The following is a 22,538-nucleotide window of genomic DNA, read 5'->3' on the forward strand; positions in this document are numbered from 1 at the left end:
AGGAGCCAAACAGGGAAGCAAACGTCTGAGGAAGGGCTGAAGCCTGCAAATGTGGGCGGACTAGAGCTCAAAGTCCTAGTCACTTGGGACACTGTTAGAAACATGCCTCCTTGTGTTCATCCAGGGATGTGATTATGGCGGTGTCTCACCAAAAAGGACCAGGGTTAGGAGAGTCAGGCGCTATGGGGTGGCCAAGGCACAGAGGGCTGCTCACCAACCTGGTCAAAACCAGCGTCAAAGCTCCGTGTGCAGCCCTGATCCTCGGGCTCTGGCGCAGGGGGTGCCATGGAATTCCTTGAAGACTGGGGTCAATGAAAACTAGGCAAGGAGCCAGGGTCCAGCCAAGTTCAGCGTATATTCTATCTCCTGTGAGCAAACCAGAAAATGAAGGCAAGCCCATTCGCCAGCCATGGATAGAAATACAGAGCTAGGGGCAAAGGTTCCTACTCTGTGTGGCAAAGTGACCCGGGCTGCCCTCAGCTCAGCAGAGCAGCTAGCTGGCAGTGGGCAGCAAAGCTAACCCCAGACGGGTTCCTGCCACCTGGTGCCAAGGTACCCTGGAGTGTTCCTCACCAGTGTGAGGCTTCTCTTGGGATTTGGAGGGTGTCAAATCTGCAATGTTAGGCCAAGCCTCAAAGAGGGAGGGCTAGACATAATTCTCAGTCTAGTGGATGCCGCATGGGAGGCATGCAGTATGTACTGATGAGGCCGGGCGTGGTGGCTCACGCCTGTGAGCCCAGCACTCTGAGAGGCCGACCAGCCTGGCCATCATGGTGAGTTCCAGACCAGCCTGGCCATCATGGTGAAACCCCATCTCTACTGATAATACAAAAGTTAGCCAGGCATGGTGGAGGGTGCCTGTGATCCCAACTGCTCAGGAGGCTGAGGCAGGAGAATCTCGAACCCGGGTGGAGGCTGCAGTGAGCCGAGATCATGCCATTGCTCGCCAGTCTGGGCAACAAAAGCAAAAGTCAGTGTTGACAAAAATACAGATAGCTAGACAGACAGATGGATAGATAATAGATAGAGATCTGGAAGATACACAGAGAATAAGTGACAGTGTCCAAACAAAAAGTGTCCTTTCTGCCTTGCACAATGCTGCCCCCATTCCGAAAATTCCCTTTCCACTCCCCCGCAGCCCGTGTGCATTGTAATCCAGCTCACTCTCTTTCACCAAGGACTGCCAGGCAGAGCTCACAGGGCACAAAGCTGCTGTTCTCCCTCCCTGGCCAGTGGCAGACATCACCAAACCCAGCTGCCCTTCCCACCAAACCTGCCCGAGGCCTCAGGCTCCTTCTCATCACGGCAGTCCACGCAGCCGCCACCTGCCAGTTGGTGTTAGTTACAGCCACCTGAGGCTTGTTTCAATTCCATGAGAGAGGTGCAGGTCAACTGTGACCCTGGGGCTGAGGTCAAGTCAGCCGCACCCATTTGTCTGGGTATCACCTGTGCTGCACTCATAATACAAAGGCCAAGTCAAGCAGTTAAGACAGATTGTGTGACCCAGAAACCCTAAGATATTGACCCCCTGGCCCTTTACAGGAAAAGCCTGCTGCCCCTACTTAGAAGCAAAGCATGCTCAAATTTGTATTTTTTCCCAGAATAAAATAGTCATAAACTTATAAATAGGGTTTCTTAAACTATTCACAAAAAGAAACACAGAGTTGTTATCCAAACTAAAAAAGAAGAGAACAGGCCGGGCGCGGTGGCTCAAGCCTGTAATCCCAGCACTTTGGGAGGCCGTGGTGGGTGGATCACGAGGTCAACAGATCGAGACCATCCAGGTCAACATGGTGAAACCCCGTCCCTACTAAAAATACAAAAAATTAGCTGGGCATGGTGGTGCGTGCCTGTAATCACAGCTACTCGGGAGGCTGAGGCAGGAGAATTGCCTGAGCCCAGGAGGCGGAGGTTGTGATGAGCCGATATTGCGCCATTGCACTCCAGCCTGGGTAACAAGAGCGAAACTCTGTCTCAAAAAAAAAAAAAAATACAAAAACTTAGCTGGGCATGGTGGCGCGTGCCTGTAATCCCAGCTACTCAGGAGGCTGAGGCAGGAGAATTGCCTGAACCCAGGAGGCGGAGGTTGCGGTAAGCCGAGATCGCGCCATTGCACTCCAGCCTGGGTAACAAGAGCGAAACTCCATCTCAAAAAAAAGAAGAGAACAGGGAAAACCTAACTATTATAGATGTCAAATCCCAACTCCAGGGGTGACTGTACTTTAGTTGACTCAACGTTAGTTTGAAAACTTGCTTTTGCTCTCTCCCTGGCTTCGGAAACCTTCCCAGGCAGCGAGTTCTCTGTTGTCGGTGTTCAAGGCTATGGGGAGTTGTGCCAAGGAAGCTCACCCTCCACTGGCCTTCAGCAGGAGGATGCCAGGATCGGGGGTTGCTAAGAGCCCTTCCTGTTCTGGCACCTCCTCAACTCCCCCTCCCCAGGAACATCAGAGGGAGAATGAAGAAGGAGCGCACAGCCTCACCTTCTCCATCTGCCTGGGAAGCTGGCAACATCTGCCTCTCAATTAGGATGCGGTTACCGGGGTGACGGGGTTGGCTAGAGGTTGGTCCCGTAGGCTCCTGGCTCCTCTGGGGCGGCACCCGATTCTAATGAAGAGCTAATTAGCATGAAAAGCATTGATTTAGCCTACTGCTGCTTTGTATAATCACCAGGTACTCTCCGCAGCAGCTTCAAAGCTGCCTCTCCCTTCAGAACACGTGGTTCGCATAAAGCGTGGGACTAAACCCTCCCCGTGTTTTTAAACAGTGATTTCCGCACACTCCCGAAATGAAAACACTGTAAGATGATCACATAGGCACTTTCTCGCTGCCTTCAAGGGGGAGCTCTGGCGGGCTTGGTAAATGATAGTCCCTGCCTATGTGGTCCAGACATTGGGTAAGGAATCAGGTTCCATCTTCTCTCCTGGTTCACAAACGTGAGTGTTGCCAGGAACTGGTAGGAGGCCGTGGCTGGGCTGCCTCAGCAGAGAAGTCGCTTAAACCCTCACAGTGAGGGGGGCATCTTAGCTCTAAGTAACGAAGGCATGGGGAGCCTCTAAAACAACATCTGCATGGATTTGTTTGAATTCCTCATCCCAAATGATGATCATTCATCTCCCTGATCATCCCTGTGGAAACATTTGAGGCCAGACACCAGCTAGAAGCAAGACCAAGAAATTCAGTCTCTGGCTGACAGACTTCTGAGGTAGAGCGCTGCATGAACCATAGTTTTACGTCTGAAAATCAATCTTTGACACTGACAGGATGGCTACTAGCGGCTCCCATGTAGACCCCGCAGTAGCCAAAAACATCTGGAGACCTTAGATAGCCTCAAACCAGCCACAGTGGATGGGATTTTGCAGAGGCGTCACTTCTGAACATAGCAGGCCAGTCTGCCTTGTGGCCAAGCCCTGTGTCCCCATGGTCCAGCGTGGTGTGCCATGTTCTCCCCAAGGGACTATCAGTGTAATAACACCATGAAACTCTCTCTCGTCTCTCTCTGGGCCTGTGTCTGGCCCCAGCATGCTTCACCCACAGGAGCACGGTAGAAGACACCAAGTGGAGCCACGATTCTAAAACTGTGACAGTGAAAGGTGAAAGGGTCATTTGTCGAGGGATTTGACCGAAGGAAGTGAATTGGAAGCCAAGAGAAAATTCCAAGAAAGAAAAGGACCTAACTGGAAAAAGCCATTACAGGTTCAGTCCCTTTCCTTTACATACGGGCTTCACAGATGAGTTTAGAATTCGTTGGAGATACTATTCATCTAGATTTCAGGGAGATACATGGCATGGCAGCCCTTCAAACACATTGGAGCGATGTATAGTTAAACATCCAGGATGACTGGAAACCATTCAACAACTCTAACCAAAGACTATATACTGTGATGAAGTGCACAGGCTCTGAACTTAATCTGCCAGGGATCGAATCCCAGCTCTGGCACTTACTTGCTAGTTATGTTTGACAAATTACTTAGGCTCTGAGTATGAGTTCCATCACTCAACTGAGTGTCTCCCTCATTAAACCAATGCGAGAATTAGTGGAGATTGTATAGGCCAGGTATGGTGGCTCACACCTGTAATCCCAATACTTTGGGAGGCCAAGGTGGGAGAGTCAGTGGAGCCCAGGAGTTTGATGCAAGCCTAGGAAACATAGTGAGATGATGTCTGTAGTAAAAACAAAAATAAAATTTAATTAGCTAGGCAGGGTGGTACATGCTTGTAGTCCCAGCTACTCAAGAAGCTGAGGCAGGTGGACCAGCTGAGGTCAGGAGTTCAAGACCACCTGGCCAACATGGTGAAACCTCGTCTTTACTAAAGATACACAAAAAATTAGCTGGGTGTGGTGGCACATGCCTATAGTCCCAGCTGCTGGGGAGGCTGAGGCAGGAGAATCGCTCGAACCCAGGAGATGGAGGTTGCAGTGAGCCAAGATCGAACCACTGCACTCCAGCCTGGGATACAGAGTGAGACTCCATCTCAAGTAAATAAATAAATAGGATATTATCCATAGAGTGCCTGGAACAGAGTGAGCATTCAGCTGTCAGCAGTGTTGTTAGCTGAGGCTGGGGGTGACTGGAACATCATCAGCCAGGGTGTCAGGGATTACAGAGAGCACACTCAAATTAAGATAATGTGAGGATGAGTGGCTTTCTAAGGGACTATGTACAAAGGTGTGGTTGAGGTTTAAAGAATCTGAAGACAGTACTATAACCCGGGGTAGCAGTTACAAAGCCGTTAGCATTCCTAAGCCTCAGGACCGAGGGGAGGGAGCAGTTATTAAAACCCAGAGGGAGGGAGAACCACAGAAAGGAGGCCACAAAGGGAAACTGTGTCTTTTGGCTGAAGGACACAGGTGACCACCCTGGGAGGAAGTCAGGGGAGTAAACACCTCCCCACGATAGCAGCCAGAGCACCCATAGGGCAAACCCAACAAGAAGCCCAGGAACAGGTGAGCCTGGCCATACAGGGCAGCTTCTGGGGCAGAAAGCGGGGTGGAGGAAGGGGACAGTGGATCTGGAGGGACAGAAAGACACCTGGTATAAACATGTTAGATTCTTGGGGACAGTGAAGTGACTACAACAGTCTTTGGGTTGACAGATACTTGACTTAAAAGCAGCAGCTGAAAACAATGATGAATAAGGACCAGTTGGCTACAAGTTCAATGTTCAGCCATTCATTGATTTATTCAGCACATGTAGGGAATGCCTGCTGTGTGTTCAGACCTGCACCAAGCATGACAGTACAGAAATAAATAGAACAAGAAAATATCCTGAGCCGAGGACATGCTGGCTTACGCCGGTGCTCGGGGAATATATGTCGAAGGTGTGAATGAATCAACTTCATTGTCATGGACTGTCTAGAATAGTCCCATTCGGACTAGGATGATTTGATGGCAGCAGTGACTAGGGAAGGGGACGTGGAGGACAGGGACTGGTGGTATCAGAGGCAGTTGCAACGCTTGCTGAAGTGGTGGAAAGGGGATTGAAAGACTTCTAGACGGAAATGCAGGGTGTCCCCAGGACTCTGAATCCCTCTGTTCTCATCTGCAAAAAGAAGCATGGCGTTCAAAAGCTTGATGGTTTCTCAAATGCCCAGGGAGGGCAAGCCAACCTCCCCTCAGCTGCCGTGGCTGGTGGGCCCAGAGCACAGGGAGGGCAGGCACTAGGCTTGTGCAAACTCCTGCTCCCAGGCAGGTGTGATCCTGTTGGGCCATGTAAGGTGGAGTCCCTGAAAACTGTCAGTCTGAAGGCCCTGGAGGGGAGATGTAGACTTCTGCCTGGGTGACTCCTAAGCCCAGCAGCAGAGCAGGGCAGGGTGTGGTCCAGGGAGTGTCAGGGTCAGATTCTTGGTCACCATCACCACCCCAGGAAATGAGAAATTCAAATGGAAAAATGAAAAAAAAAAATGGGCAATTTTAGCTGATGAGAGGGCAAGTGGAGGTTTCCTGGGGGAGGACACAGAGGCTGACTTCAGACCTCCAAACAGAGTCTGGAGGCCAGCCCAGGAACTGGGACAATCACTAACTGCACCTGCTTGGAAGCAGCACCAGTGTCCGAGAGCTACCGTGCCTCCAGCCCAGGTCTGAGGTGTGGGGGCCTCCTGAAGCCCTTTGGGAAACCTCTCCAAAGTCCTGCCTGTGCTGCAAGACATGATTAAAAGCCCAGCCCAGCCATCTACAGGTTTTATGATTTGGGGCAAGTCGGTAAACGTCTCTGAGCCTCAAAGTCTACAAATATCCAAGGGGAATAATCCTACTTCCCAGGGTGATTGTGAAGATCAGATGAACTCATTAGGATAAAATACTTAGCACAGTACCTGGCACAGAGTAGAGACCTAAAGGCTAAGGCCTTTCTCATCTTCCTTCACCCTTCTGCAAAGCATCAAGCAGTGGTTCCAAAAGCAAATGTGGCTTTGGGAGTGAGGGTGGGACAACAAGACCATCTCTGTGGCCTAAAAAGTGCACCCTGGGGACTGGAGTCCTCCCAGTTCTGCCAGTTGTCCATCCTGTCTTTGAAGTTCCCCAGGGACCATGGCAGGCCCGTCCAGGCAGGAAAGCCCAGGCAGGCTGGGCTTGGTGGCTCACACTTGTCATTCCAGCATTGCAGGAGGTCAAGGCAGGAGGATCACTCAGGCCCAGGAGTTCGAGGCCAGCCTGGGCAACACAGGGAGATCCCCGTCTCTACAAAAAAATAAATTTAAAAATTAGCTGGGCATAGTGGTACATGCCTGTGGTCACAGCTACTTGGGAGGCTGAAGTGGGAGGATCACTTGAAACTGGGAGGTGGAGGCTGCAGTGAGCCATGACCATGCCCCTGTACTCCAGCCTAGGCAACAGAGCAAGACCTCATTGAAATAAAGAAAGAAGAAAGAGAGAGAGAAAGAAAGAAGGAAAGAAAGAAAGAAAGAAAGAGAGAAAGGAGAGAAAAGAAAGAAGAAAGAAAGGAAAGAAAGAAAGAGAGGAAAGAAGGAAAGGAGACAGGTAGGGAAGGAAGGAAGGAAGGGAGAAAGGGAGGAAGGGAGGGAGGGAGAGAGGGAGGTGGGGGAGGGAGGGCAGGCAGGCAGGCCCAGACAGCACCCTCAGCTGGTGGAGGTTTGCAGAGTTCCAGGGCTCAGCTACCGACTTCTGGTCCCTACTTGACTCAAGGATGCTGGGGACTGAGCAGCATCTCCTTAGCCGTCGATTGCACGCATCTGGGAGCTTTTGCTTTTCATTTTTCTTTGGCTCTCTTAGAATGTCCACATCACCAGCAACCTGGATGCATTTGCTAAATGTAAATTCTCTGGGTTGTCTGAGTGAATAAGCATTCCAAAGGGAAAGCTCCTAGAATTCCTGAGCTCTGGCTGCCCTCAGAGCTCATCCAGACCAGTGAACACTTTCAGAGGAACAGACCTCTTTAAGAAAGCAGTTAAAACTCTATTCTTTCCCCCAAAAACACTCTCTCTCTCTCTCTCTCTCTCTCTCTCTCTCTCTCTCTCTCTTAAAATTTCAAGTGTTTCACAAAATCCCCAGCCATGGATTCATAGATCTCAAGTGAAGAACATTGGCTTCACCTAACCCCCTCAAGTTGCAGATGTGGGAGCTGAGGACAAGAGAGGAGAAGGGACCCGGATGGCCAAGATCACACAGGAGTTAGTGGCAGAGCTGGGAGGAATATTTTCAAGCGGCTTCCTGATACCTCCCTTGGGCTTCATGATGTTCCTCTCAACGTGAAGCATGAGGAATAAAAGAAGGAGCCTGAAAACCTTGTATCCTGAGAGGTATCACTCTGGCCAAAGGTGGGTCATTTGCATAAATCCTCACATTTACCTAAACCTGGAGAATAGCCAGGTTTCTCTCCAGCTGCCAAAGCCCTTTCTCACCACCAGGTGGCGCTTGCAGCATGCATTAGACTGGAGCTATAGACAAAACAGTCGAAAACAGATCTGACTCCCTCTCCCGATTACAGATGGGGAAACTGAGGCCAAGAGAAAGCAAAGGACTTCCTGTCCAGGAGTTATCCTGGACAATTATCTTCCTTCTCCATGATCCTCAGTTTCCCTCCTCCAACTACAGTGAGACATTTAGACTAGAATCAGTTTCCAGAGGAAGTTTCTTGGGCAAGTGTCTTGGGGAAGACAGAGTGAGGGGTTCCAAGCCTCTGAACCCCTCACTCTGTGCTGCCACAAGCTCAGCTCCATTTTACCTGTTTGACACACTTGGCTTCAATGTACAATTTCATTCAAGCAAAGGGTTATGTGGTTAAAACATTTTGAAAATCCCTGACCAGGAATTCCACACAAATCAACTCTAGGAATCTTTGTGGCTCCAAACTGGCAAAGGTGCAGGGTCCTGAAAACCTGAAGAGAGGCTGGAGGGACCCCCAGCCAGCAGGGCAGAGCTGGCATTTCAGTACGTCCCAGGTGCGGGCTCCTTCACAATGTCACAGGGGCACTAATCGAGCATCTACTTGGTACCAGGGTTAGCCCTGTGTCTGCTCGGTGCAGTCACATCTGTTATTTAACCTGCCTCTCCCAACTCTGTCGCTGTGTGTAAGGATTACCTCCCCATTTTACAGATGAGAAAACTGAGACTCAAAAGAATCTGTTTAAGAGAGGAGAAAATGAAGCAGATTTTCTCAGATATAAGATTATCTTGGTCTTCCGGTCTTTCCAGGGGAATTTAGAAATAAAACACAGGAAAACTGTGGTTACTCCCAGAGCACCCCCCACCCAGGCTGCTCCTTGTGGTCCTGCCTCTGTCTCTTGGGTACATCTCTTCATCCCTTCATTCATGCTCAGCTCCTCCCTCCCTCCTTCCCACTGTGGACTCCCTGGCCATCCCCAACCTGTTCCCCTTGACCCCAGTCAACGTTCCACAGACATGGCCCCAGGAAGCACCGATGCCTGGAGTAGGCAGGAGGCTGCCTGGACCCCAAACTCCTCTCCAGTTCACCATGTCTGCAAGCCCACCAGTAACAGTGTCAGTACTTGAGACTGAAGACTTTTCCCATGGTAAAACCAAACCTCTGGGAAGCCCCATATATATATATACATATATATATATATGTATATATATATATATATTTTTTTTTTTGAGACGGGGTTTCGCTCTTGTTACCCAGGCTGGAGTGCAATGGCGCGATCTCGGCTCACCGCAACCTCCGCCTCCTGGGTTCAGGCAATTCTCCTGCCTCAGCCTCCCGAGTAGCTGGGATTATAAGCGCCTGCCACTGTGCCCAGCTAATTGTTGTGTTTATAGTAGAGATGGGGTTTCACCATGTTGATCAGGATGGTCTCGATCTCTTGACCTCGTGATCCACCCACCTAGGCCTCCCAAAGTGCTGGGATTACAGGATTGAGCCACCGCGCCCAGCCTGAAGCCCCATATTTTAATCTAAAGTCAGACATTTGAATTCCAGACTGAATGAGTATCTGATTTTTTTCCAGAGAGCAAGGAAAGAAGAGAAAAATTGCATGAAGGCCAGGCATGGTGGCTCACACCTGCAATCCCAGCATTTTGGGAGGTGAGGTGGGAGGATCGCTTGACCCTAGAAGTTTGAGACCAGCCTGGGCAACATAGTGAGACCACATCTCTACAAAAAAAATTTTTTTTTTAAAAATAGCCTGGCGTGGTGGTCTACACCTGTAGTCTCAGCTATTCGGGAGGCTGAGGTGGGTGGATCATCTGAGCCCAGGAATTTCAGGTGGTCATGAGCTATGATCATGCTACTGCACTCCATGCACTCCAGCCTAGGCAACAGAGCAAGAGCTTGTCTCAGAGAAAGAAGGAAGGAAGGAAGGAAGGAAGGAAGGAAGGAAGGAAGGAAGGAAGGAAGGAAGGAAGGAGAGAGGAGGGAGGGAGAGAGAGAGAAAGAGATAGAAAGAGAGAAAGAGAAAGAAAGAAAAGAGAGAAGAGAGGGAGGGAGGGAAAGAGAGAGAAAGAGAAAGAAGAGAAAGAGAGGAGGGAGGGAGGGAAAGAGAGAGAGAAAGAAAGAGGGAGGAAGGAAGGATGGAAGGAAGGAAGGAAGGAGGGAGGGAAAGAAGGAAGGAGGGAGGGAAAGAAGGAAGGAGGGAGGGAAAGAAGGAAGGAGGGAGGGAAGGAAGGAAGGAAAGAAGGAAAGAAGGAAGAAGGGAAGGAAGGAAGAAAGGAGAAAAATTACATGAAAATTCCTGGAAAAATTACATGAAGGTGAAGGGAGGCAATGTGCACAGTGCAGATACCATGGGCACCAAGGATGTCATCATTTACCCATGGAGCTCTCTCCTCCAAGACTCTCACATTCCTATATGTGTGTGTTCAGGGCCAGCTCCCGTGCTGGGTGCAGCTAAAGAGATCAAGTTCTCCCACCCTCGGGGAAGGTAGAAACGAATACACACAATACCACGTGAGCGGGCAATGGGAGAGTTGCCTCATTCTGCGGGAGCCCAGAGCTGAGGGCACTGTCCTCTACCAGGGAGTCAGGGAAGACCCAAGGAGGTGACAGTGGCCTAGAATCAGAAAGGGTGAGCTTGGGAGTTCCAGTTTCCGTGGGACCTGAAGCTCACACAGTGGTGTGCATGTGTGCGTGTATGTGGTCTGGCTAAGCAAAAGGATGCAAAACCAAAATTGAGGACAAAATTGAATACTAATTTAGAATGAGAAAAGAAATCACAGCAAATTAGACTTTTTTTTCTTTTGAGACAGAGTCTCACTCTATTGCCCAGGCTGGAGTGCAATGGTGCGATCTTAGCTCACTGCAGCCTCCGCCTCCCAGGTTCAAGCGATTCTCCTGCCTTAGCCTCCTGAGGAGCTGGGATTACAAGTGCTCACCACGCCCGGCTAATTTTTTTGTATTTTTAGTAGAGACGTGGTTTCACCATGTTGGCCAAGCTGATTTCGAACTCCTAACCTCAAGTGATCTGCCTGTCTTGGCCTCCCAAAGTGTTGGGATTACAGGCGTGAGCCACCTCGCCCAGCCCAAATTATAATCTGAAATATTACCAAGTTCACGAAAGTCAGAAAAAGAATGTTTTTATTAATATGCCTGAATTGCCTCTAAAATACTCTTCCACAGTGTGTATTTTTGTTTGTTTAAACTTTGATAGCCTCTGATACGGTAATAATTTGTAAGGTCATCTTTTCTTGTAGATAGAATGTTAAAATAAGTCTTTCCTTTCACAGGTACATCAGTAACAAATGTTTATGATACTTTCACAATTCACCATTTGTAGAAACAATTTTTAGGATTGTTATCGATTTGGGAAAACCTCAAATCAAGGAGCAAGAATCATTTATATAAGAACTGCAGTATTTCAAGGCATTTCAGGTTTTCTTTTGCAAGAAACTTTCTCTTAATTTCTCTTTAAATTGCACTCATTAAACACTTTGTCACCAATACATTTGTGGTAGCAGCATATTGTAAGTTTCATGTTATCTTTGTCAATGTCAATTCATTCCAAATCAGCAAGAAATGTAAATCTTTTCTAAATACATTCATGTGATTTTCTCCTCTTCATTGATTGGTTAAGAAAACCATCCATCAACCAACTCACTATTCATATTGAAAGTTCATCTCCTCTTAATAAATTACATCCAGTATATGTTATAATTCACTCCTTGACAGAATGATCTTGTCGCTTATCTTTATAGCATTAATATTTATTTGAATATTCTCTCAGTTCTTTAATAAATAAATTAAAGATATCTCAAAAAAAAGGTTTCCATCAAGTACGTCCAAACCAGGAGTCTGTGATTTCTCACTTGTCTTATGGAAACATTCCAACATGTCTTTCCAAACTGTAGTTTTAACATGTTTGAGCTTATTCACTTTTTAAATGAAGTTTCTGTATCTTGTGTCAATACTTGTGTTTCTCTTCTAAATCTTTTAAAAGAGAAAATGTGTTTAGACTTTAAAATGCCATGAGCCCACATGGCAAGGCTTGATCTGTGCACTTTGGGTTCTAGCCAAGGAGATTTGATTGGGGGAACATTTAGTTTGTGTTAGTGAGGTTCACCATCAATTCGATGTAGAGTTAAGTTGTTGTGGGCCTTTCTGGGTATAGGAGGGGCTTTCAGGAATACTCCCTCCCACCCTCCCGCCCCCCATGCCAGGCAGCTGATATCAGGGCCCTGAGGTGCTGAGCCAGCCATGACATCACAGTATGAACCCTACTACTCTTCCAGTGCCACAGACGTGAGAGCAGTTGTGATGAAGCTGACGACAGGGCAAAAAGAGCCAGTGGGCTTAGCTAACTGACATCAAAATACAGTATCTTACTTTTGCACATTTTTTTTAATTTTAAAAATTAATGTCTTAGCGAGGCCAAGGAAGGAGGATCACCTGAGGTCAGGAATTCAAGATCAGCCTGACCAACATGACAAAACTCCATCTCTACTAAAAATACAAAAATTAGCTGGGCGTGGTGGCGCATGCCTGTAATCCCAGCTACTTGGGAGGCTGAGGCAAGAGAATTGCTTGAACCCAGGAGACAGAGGTTGCAGTGAGTCGAGGTGGCATCACTGCACTCCAGCCTGGGTGACAGAGCGAAACTCCATCTCAAAAAAAAAAAAAAAACTTGTAGTCCCAGCTACTCGGGAGGCTGAGGTAGGAGAATTGCTTGAACCCAGAAGGTGGAGGTTGCGGTGAGCCAAGATCATGCCATTGCACTCCAGTCTGGGTAACAACAGCGAAACTCCGTCTCAAAAAAAAAAAAAAAAAAAAAAAAAACAAATTGGCCAGGCGTGGTGGCTTATGCCTGTAATCCCAGCACTTTGGAAGGACAAGGTGGATGGATCACAAGGTCAGGAGTTCAAGACCAGCCTGGCCAACATGATAAAACCCCGTCTCTACTAAAAACACAACAATTAGCTGGGCACAGTGGCAGGCATCTGTCATCCCAGCTACTCGGGAGGCTGAGGCAGAAGAATGGCTTGAATCCAGGAGGCTGAAGGTTACAGAGAGCCAAGATCGCGCCACTGTACTCCAGCCTGGGTGACAGAGAGACTCCATTGCAAAATAAATAAATAAATAATGTGAAAGGAACACACTGCTGGAGGACCTCCTGGGCCTTCGGCTGTGCACTGACATTTCCTTCGCTTCCTGTATCTTTATCTCTGAGGGTAAAGAGGTTATGTCACAGAGAGAAAAGAGAATTCCAGGCAAGGCAATGAGGACGCGCAAAATCATAGGGCCACTCATTCAAAAATATATAACCAGTAATGAGCCCCGAGCAGCTGGGGGACATGAGGCTGGTGAGACAGACCCAGGCCAGGTGACAAAAGGCCAGTGTTCCCAGCCAAGGAGGTTAGACCACAGCAGGATCGAGGCTCCCCCCACACACACTTTTTCTTTCCTTTGTGACAGTTGGGTTTTTTTATTTTTATGTTCCCATTCAACGTCCGTCTGAGGAGGGAGTTCGAGGAGGACTTGAGGGTAACTGCTGTTTGACAGCAGAATTTTAGAAACGTGCCGAGTGCAAGGTCATCTCAAGCGACTTCACCTCTCCCTGTCTGTAGCCACTGTGCACATCCCCCACTTGGACAGTTTCGCTCTCAACTGTGATGGCTCCACGAAGGGGAAGCAGAGAATGTGTTGGCTGCGCAGAGCGATGCCTCGTCACCCGGTAGGTGCTTTACGGCTGGCCACCTTTGGCTCATTTTGCTGTGGATTTCACATCCCTGTGAGGTGGCTGGAGCAATTACTATTGTTCCTATTTTACAGCTGAGGGAACTGAGGCCCAGAGGGGCTCCTATGACTCACTGTAAACAGGTTAACAAGCCCCGCTGCTGTGAGTCATCCACCCAGGCCGAGGCCAGCTGGGCCCCAGTGCCATCCAGATTGTCCTATCAGCTGTCACAGGAAAGGTGCCTTCAGAGTCATCTCAGAGGTGATCCACGCTGTCTCTGAGAGCCACCGCTGATGGCGGGACCGCGGAGCCACTGTCCTTCCCACCCATCCACCACCCACTCCCCGCCACTGTTCTTAGACCTTCAGGCCGAACGTTGTGAGAGATTGATCAAAAAATATTCTGACCTCTAATTCGCTGCTAAACCCAAGAGGACCTCACCTTCTGGAAACTGCTGTAGTCACACAACAGGCAAGGACTCGGTGTTAAAGAAAATGGAAAGTGACGAGACACTTCAAATCGTTTACATGGAGGCCATTCAGCCCGTGCACTCACAGTCATCTGAGGACCGCACGCAGAGTAGCACCGTTCATCTCTACCGGGAACAGAGCAGCATAATTCATCTCCAGCGGGCATTCCCTTTGAGAGCAACCACCTTTCAGAGTGCGGGGCTGGAAAAAGACAGGGGGGTGCTAGCATTTCCTTGTGAAAGTGCACATCAAAAGCACGATCTGCCATGAAATCTGATGTGCTCAGCCTCACATAAGCTCAGCTGTCAGGGACCTCATCCCAGAAGCTCTGACCCCTCCCCCCTGTGAAGAGACAGAAAGAAAGGTACTGCCAATTAGTTTACTGGTAATCACTGGAGGGTCACTCTTTGATGCTCAGCCAAGAAGGGCATCTCCAGCTTGGGGGTCTGGAGTAGAGAACTGAGTGTGTCAGATCACAGGGCAGATGGAGCCAAAGATGACCTTGAATGAGGCCATCTGATCCAGGTCCCAAGATCCCTGAAGTCAAGGTCCCTGTGTGAAGTTCCAGCTGCCCTGATCTCTGCTCATTTGCACAAAGAGCGCACAGCATTCACAACAAGCGATGGACTTCTTTGGGTCATTTTTTCCCTGCTTCTCATTGTAATGTGCATGCAAATCCCCCTAGATTCCAACTCAGTCCATCCGGGGCAGCCCGAGAGTCTGCATTTCCAGCAAGCTCCCAGGTGACGCTCATGCTGCTCTGGTGCACCAACCTCACTCGGGGTCTTCAGGCCCTCATTGACTTTCCACCCAAGGCCAAATGATAACAGGAGAGGGCCAGAGGTCCGGACAGACAGGTGTTGTATGCAGCCACAGCATCAGTGACAGCAGCAAGTGGGGCCCCTTCTCTTTAGAGAGCCTCCCATCCCGAATTCAAAGGTGGCCCATGGTGTCCCCAAGATAGTTTGATCTTTGCAGCATCCCCTGCAGGCATTTAATCAGTTACTGTCTTCCTACCTCTGCTCACCCAGTGCCTACAGTATTAGAATTCAGGTAATACAAGAGCTCCTGAAGATGGTCACAATCCCCCGACAGAAGCTGCTCACCCAATAACTGCATTGCTTTGCAGGCGGTGTGTACAAGGGCTAAAAACCAGCATTCGTGCCAGGGTCCTCGGGGTTTATCTGGATTTCTCCTCCTGTAAGCTGTAAGGCCTTAGAGAGCGTCTCTAAACTTCCATTTCTTCATCAGTAAAATGGGGGTAATAAGATAGTTGAAGAAAAGATTACCAATATCTCATTAAGCTATCTCTAAAGTGCTAGTGCATAGTAAGTTCCCAATACATTTCAGTTACCATAAACAGCATTATAATCTACTATGATTCAGAATTAGAAGCCATATCAAAGATCGATCTGCCACAGAAATAATCGGCCGGCTGCCAGAAGCTGCCTTGAGCCAGGGTTTATTGCCTTCCCAAATCTCCCTCTCCTCTAAGATGGTTTTCCCAAAGATAAATGATGGAAGACGGCCTTTTGAGACAGACGCCGGAGATGTCCCGTTTCCAATCTTCCTTCCTCACCCAAACAATAAGCCTCAGGAAGCTTGACAAGCAAGTGTAGGATTAAATGTTTGTGTCAGGATAGGACCGCTTTAAACACAGAGGGCTGTGTTAAATCCTAGGGCTTCCATAGCAAATTATCCAAGCGTGAAATCAATTGTCAGCAGGACCATGCTGCCTTTGAAGGCCCGAGGGGAGGGTCCTTCCCTGGTGCTTCCAGGTTCTGCTGGCTTTGAGCATTCCTGGGCTTGTGGTAGCACAATCCCAGACTGTCTTTACATGAACTTAGTTCTTTGTGTCTCTCTGTCGTCTCTTCTTCTTATAAGAACATCAGCCATTAGATTGAGAGTCCACCGTAAACCTAGAATGATCTCAAGATCACTAACTCCACCTGCAAAAGCCCTATTTCCAAATTAGGCTCACATTCGGAGGTTCTGGGTGGACATGAATTTTGAAAGGACAGCACTCAACCCACTGCAGGGACAATCACCAAAAAAATGGCCCAAGCTCCATGCTCAGCTACCTTGCAGTATGTACCCTTTAGGTACACATGGGAACTGTGTGGAACGAAGGGGCATTTGGGGGTGAGAAGCCTGCCTTTCATTTTTAGACGGAGTCTTACTCTGTCGCCAGGCTGGAGTGCAGTGGCGCAATCTCGACTCACTGCAACCTCTGCCTGGGTTCAAGAGATTCTTCCGCCTCAGCCTCCCGAGTAGTTGGGACCACAGGCGCGTGCCACCACGCTGGGCTAATTTTTGTATTTTTAGTAGAGATGGGGTTTCACCATGGCCGGGATGGTCTCGATCTCTTGACCTCGTGATCCGCCCGCCTCGGCCTCCCAAAGTGCTGGGATTACAGGCATGAGCCACCACGCCCAGCCAAGCCTGCCTTTCTTCCCATCCTTCCTTCCAATGCCAAAGGACCATACCTAGAAGAGCAGAGCTTGGAGCATGAGGAATCTGGAAGACATCACTGACATACAACCCAAGGCTCTGGAGACATCCAGCCTTGAGGGGTAAGGCCCGGATGCTGGACAGCAAGGATGAGTCTTTACCGTCTGCAATGCCTGGAGATGCAGGATGGATGGGACATTGCAGATGCTATCATCTGAAGAAAGACAACACTTGGCCTCATACAAAGACCTTGCCAAAGAGGTGGCCTCCCCACCTTCCACCTGTCCCTGGAATGTGGCTGCTCCTTGAGGCTCCACTCTCAGCCCCAATTCTCACTCAGCACCTTCAGGAGTCCATCAGCCACTGGGTGGTCCGGCCACAGAGGTGGGGGGATGCCCAGTTGCTCATCTCTGCCCCCTCCTGTTTCCTGAGCTCCAGATGTGATATTTGCCATCCACTGGAGATCTCCACCATCCACTCTCAGAAGAGCTGAAAGCATAATTCATTCAACTTTTATTCTTTATCTTTACCACTGCACCCAGACTGGCCTCCTGCCTTTACCCACAGAACAGGGTTTCTCAGCATCTGCACTGTTGACATTGTGGGCTTGGTAACTCTTCATTCTGGAGTGGCTAACCTGTGAATCATGAGACATTTAATAGCCTTTACTTCATCCTGGCCTCTACCCATGAGATGCCAGTAACACCCTCAACCCCCTGAGTTGTGATCATCAAAAATATCTTCAGGTGTGGTCAGATGTCCCCTGGGGTGGGGGGGTGGAAATCACCTAGATTGGGAACCACTGTCACAGAGGAACCTCCAAGTAACAGATCCAACATATGAGCGGCAACCTAAACTTAGCCTCCTTCAATCCCCATCCGACTGGGCCTGCCTATCCTGAGTGCCTCTTCCCATCACCCTTCTCACATCTATCCCAACCTCTCCAGCACCAGTGTTGAGGCTCTAGTTCAAGCCTTCCCTGTCCAGCAGCAGAACAGTTCCCTAATAATTCCCTCTGCTGTCAGTCTCGCTAGCATCAGATCATTGGATCCATTTCTGTACAGCCCCTGAATCCTCTTCCTAAAGTAAGCCCCTGGCCACATCACTCCCCTTCTTAAAACCCTTAAGTGGCTTCTCACTGCCAACCAGATAAAGTCTCCATCAGTCTTGCCCGAGAGAACTTTCCGAGACGAAGAGAAATGCTCTCTGCCTGCACTGTCCAGTATGATGGCCGCCAGTGCTTACTGAACATTTGACACGTGGCCTGTGTGACTGAAGACCTGAATTTTCCATTTCGCCTCAAGTATAGTAATTTACCTTAAGTGAAGGTCTACTTGCTTAACATAATCTACATTTCCTTAAATGATCTCTAGAACATCGGGTCTCAGCCGGTGTTTGAATCAACTGGGAAGATTTTTTTTTAAATCCCGATACTCAGTCACCTCTGGGGATGGGACACAGGCAGTGGCATTTTTAAAGCCCCACAGGTGATTCTTCTGTGCACGTGAGGTTGGAAACCATTGCTCTAGACCCTGCCTGCGTCTCCAGCACACACCTCCCGAAGCATACCTCCTACCCAGCTCCAAACAATCCAACTGTGCAGTCATCTGCATCTTCCTAAGAATTCAATGCCATTTGATGCCTTCATGTCCTTATCCACATTCTGCTTCCTCTGCCCAGAATGCTCTCATCTACCCTGTTTAGGATGGCACCCAAATTTGGGGGTGAGAGGCCTGGATGGTGATATCACAAAGCAGTCTGTGGGATGAGGTTTGGATGGGGATCGCTCCTGGGTAAGACAGGACTGAGTCCCCCAGGAGTGCCAGGTGGGATGCTGAACCTTTACGTGCCCAGACAGGACAGGACGCCACAGCAACCTCCACCCAAGGAAGAATATGTGAGGAGCAAAACAGCTCTGGGTGGCCAGGCCTCCCCAGAAAAGCTGCGTGCCTTGGTTAGCTTTTCCAGGTAACCAGCCCTCAGCCTCCTCACTAGTAAAGCAGGGATAATTACGGTATCTACTTCACAGCATGGTTATGGGAATTGGGGGAACTGATACACATTAAGAGCTTAGAAGGCCGAGCGAGGTGGCTCACGCCTATAATCACAGCACTTTGGGAGGCCGAGGCAGGTGGATCATGAGGTCAAGAGATCGAGACCATCCTGGTCAACGAGGTGAAATCCCGTCTCTACTACAAATATAAAAATTAGCTGGGCATGGTGGTGCATGCCTGTAGTCCCAGCTACTCAGGAGGCTGAGGCAGGAGAATTGCTTGAACCCAGAAGGCAGAGGTTTTGGTGAGCCGAGATTGTGCCATTGCACCCCAGTCTGGGTAATAACAGCAAAACTCCATCTCAAAAAAAAAAAAAAGAGCTTAGAATGGCATCTAGCACATGAGAACCATTTCATACATGTCACTTTCACTGCTAATATCATGGACAGAGCCTATAAACATTTCATAATAGAGTGTGTATAGGTAAATTACATTGAACGTTGCAATGTCTCATATGCTGTATGTGCTTAGCACTTTATTATCTCATTTAATCCTCACAATAGTAATGATGTATTATGGGTGCTATTACTATTATCTTCATTTTACAGATGAGGGCACTGAAGCTCAGAGTGGTTGACACCTTGCCCCAAGGTCACACAGCTAATACATGACTGTGCCGGAATTTGAATTGGTTCCAAAGCCTGTCTATTTCTCACATCTGTCACTTCATTGACTCTTCACAAGTCTGTAAATTGGGACTCCTTCCCATTTTATCGATGAGGACATGGGCTCAGGAAAGTTACAGCAAGTTGCCCAAGATGACACAGCAAGGAAGAGGCAGGTAGAGTGGTGTTCAGATGGAAGGCTGACTTCAGAGCAACTGGAGACCTGCAGCGTCTCGCATCTTCACAAAGCTTGTGCAAGCTGTTTACAGAGACCTGAAGCCGTTTGGAGCACTGCCTACAAAAGGAAGTAAGGTTTCTGCCTTTGTCATCCAACCGTTGCCATGGTCTCTGCATGCTTTTAGCAATTAATTACCACTATTACCCGGCTCATTACATTTCTTCTTTCATGTCAATTGCTGGCCCTGGAGCAGGCTGTAGTTTTTAAAAGGGGCAGCTAAACCCACTGCAAAGATGTGCCCCCGCACAGCCACCTGCAGTCCAACCTGGTGTCACAGGAAACCACTGAAGGCCAGGCTCTAGGACCGCTCAGTGCAGTTAAATGCCTGCATCTCCCAGCAGCCACACCTGGGGTGACCTGATGAAGAGACACCCAGTAGATAGAACCAGCCGTCAGCCACTTAGAAACACTTAGAGATTCTGGGTATGGGGAGCCCTGGATGGGGAGTCAGGAGACCATTGTCCAGTCCCTACTGCTGATGACACTGTGTTCTTACCACTGACTCCCATCCCCGACACTGCCCCGGACTGCCCACCCTGGGGCTTAGCATCCACACGCTCACATGCAGCTTTGTGGGGAAGTAAGTAAAGGGATGCTTTTACACCCTTTTTACTGGGTATGTAAGTGCTGACCTTTGAGGCAGCCATGATGCCCTCCGTGCACTCTAAGAAGCAGTCCTCTTCCCCATACTGTGTCCTGGCCTCCAGACTGTGTAACGCCATCTGTGCTTGAATGCAAATCCCAGCAGAAAACGTGGCCTCTGAGCCACTCTACATTCCTGCTGACCTCCTGATGTGGTGGGGGTGAGCTGGAGCTGCGGAAGCACTGGCTGAGTAGACAGTTGGAATTTCATTCTTGGGACCGGAGCTGGGCCTGAAGGGCAGCCCCCAATCCCTGAGAGCTGCAGGGATGCATGTGGAAGGCAAATCTGTGTGCCTAAGGCCGGCCTGGAGTGAAGTGGAGCACGGCCAAGGACAGCAGCTAGGAGAGGGGCCAGCGGATTCTTGTGTTGCCATGTCTGCGTTCTGCAGCACTGCAGGCTCTGGGTCAGGATGCAGCTTGAGGGGAAAGTCATATAAAGTCCATAGCATCGCAGAGCCAGTGGGCCGAGGAGGAGGATGTGGGGGCAGGGGAGACTAATCTTTAGAAAGGGAACAGCTGATCCACTCCACGGCAGTGCATAGAGAGGGGTCACCTGCCAGCCTGGCGTGGTGTCAGGGGAAGCATCATCTCGGCCTTGCTCCAGAAGAAATTGCTGGGATGTCCCCAGGAGCCCAGCAGAGGGCTGGCAGAAGAGGGTGGGCGCTCTGGGGTCCAGAGCCAGATATGGTACCAGAAGAGCCAGGCGTGATGACCCAAACTGAAACAGGAGCTTCTAAGCAGGGCCTAAGGCCTGTGAGGGTACACACGGGTATGGGACCTGGGACTCTGAGGTCAGTGTGATCCCAGGGAAGACTCAAGTCTGGGGCAGCCAGGGAGCTCAGCAGGGCAATGGGCTGAGAGGTTTGGCTCAAAAACGCAGCAGGCCGGTGTGTACAGGCAGCCCCTTCAAAGAGCTGGGGAGAACGAGAGGCAGCAGCTAACCCCCGCCAACCACCGACTAACACTCTGCACATAATGCCCATTCTGCACAAGGAGAAAAGGGCCTGATGAGGAAGAGCCTGTAACACCATGGGTGTGGGGGCCCTGCAGGGTCAGCACCTCCTTTGGGGTTCAAAAGGAACATGGTTTTGGCCTAGTTCAGCTCTGGAGCCTGGCAAAAGGAAAGGCTCACCCAAGGTCACCCTGCAGGTAGGCAGCGGAGGCAGGAGCAGATGACGGATCACACAGTGCCTCCACAGCACCTGGTGGCCTCCCCTCTAACAACACGGAACGGAGAGTGCTGTTTTCTGTCACACATGGGCACTAGCATCCTAAGCACCACGTGCCCCGGGCTGCCTTGCACAGAACATTCCCCCGTCACATTGCTGATGATTTGTCTTGTAATCATTCCTATTAATTTTACCTTTGGAAGGCATCCAACATAGTCAGTCACATGGAATGGAGTCCTCTTCGGATTCTTCAACGTCTTTTGAATCCCTCTTTGGCAAATAAGGAAGCTGAGGTTCAGAAAGGCTAGGTAACTTGCTTAAGGTCACACAGCTAATTAGTGGCAGAGCCAGGATTCAGACCTTTTGCCAAGACCCCACCGAAGCGAGTCAGCAAGTCCATATACTTTCACCCACCCATGAGAGTCTATGGCTGTCTGTTTCTGGCCCCATCCTAGTCATGTAGACGACAAGAGAACAGGCTTTCAGTTTCTCCTTTTAAAAACTGCTAACTTTAGTCTGAAAAGACAAACGCCCTGAAGCTGACCCAACGGAATGCTGAAAATCTCAGGTGGAGAGGCAAGGCCCTTGGCTCTGCAGGCTCCCCGCTAAAATGAATCAACACCAGCTAGACCTCCCTCCGGTTCAAGATGAGATCATCGCCTGAAACAGGAAGCATTGCCTCCCACCAGAGCAGTGTTTGCATTTTCTCTGGAGCAGAGATGGGGGTGGCCAGCCCAGGGGTCTGCACTGCAGAGCATCTTTCCCCAAGGGAGCTACAGATATTGCAGGTGCTGAAGTCTTCATGAAATCGCATTCAGCCTGACCTTCACAAGGAGGCAGGTCCACAGAGCCTCAGTACAAATCTCACACAAAGTGTACAACGACAAAAGAATGGCCCCCCTTCCAGAACTGAAGCATGCATGAACTACGAGGAGAACCCAGGTCAGAGGCTGCACCATCTCACCTGTGAAATGAGAAGGATAAGCAAGGAAAGCATGCACCTCCTTGGGGAGTTTGAACGCGCAGATTAATCCCTGGGCATAGGCGCCCAGTACAGATTAGCCCAATTTAAAGCCACAAAAAATATGATAAAGGTGTTTCTTCTGCTGAAACGTGTTTTTTGCATTTGTCTCTTTACATTTTGAGATTTGATCTCTAATTCTAAAGCAATCCATGTTATTTACTTAAAAAAAATGTAAACATAAACTATACAGAGCAGCATTCACTCAAACCAAAATTAAGCACCTTTGCTAATCCCACCATTTTGTTTAGTGTAAAGAAGTGAATGCATCACCCCTCTCCCCACTGGCAGCAACTATTAACTTCCT

At 49.3% G+C, this 22,538-nt stretch overlaps 1 long non-coding RNA gene across 3 annotated transcripts in view; it reads left to right on the forward strand.

The window, feature by feature from the left end:
- LOC144576609 (uncharacterized) overlaps positions 1-22,322 on the forward strand; it is a 122,991-nt gene extending 100,669 nt beyond the window's left edge. Inside the window, exons 2-4 of one of the 3 annotated variants that reach the window (XR_013518806.1) lie at positions 7,489-7,773; positions 13,472-13,578; positions 19,105-22,322. This is a non-coding gene — a long non-coding RNA (uncharacterized LOC144576609). The remainder of the gene's footprint in view (positions 1-7,488; positions 7,774-13,471; positions 13,579-19,104) is intronic. The other 2 variants (XR_013518805.1, XR_013518807.1) reach the window with 2 other exon arrangements.
- Positions 22,323-22,538: the final 216 nt, after the last annotated feature.

Source organism: Callithrix jacchus, chromosome 6 (assembly GCF_049354715.1).
Source record: "Callithrix jacchus isolate 240 chromosome 6, calJac240_pri, whole genome shotgun sequence".
Classification (NCBI taxonomy): domain Eukaryota; kingdom Metazoa; phylum Chordata; class Mammalia; order Primates; family Cebidae; genus Callithrix; species Callithrix jacchus.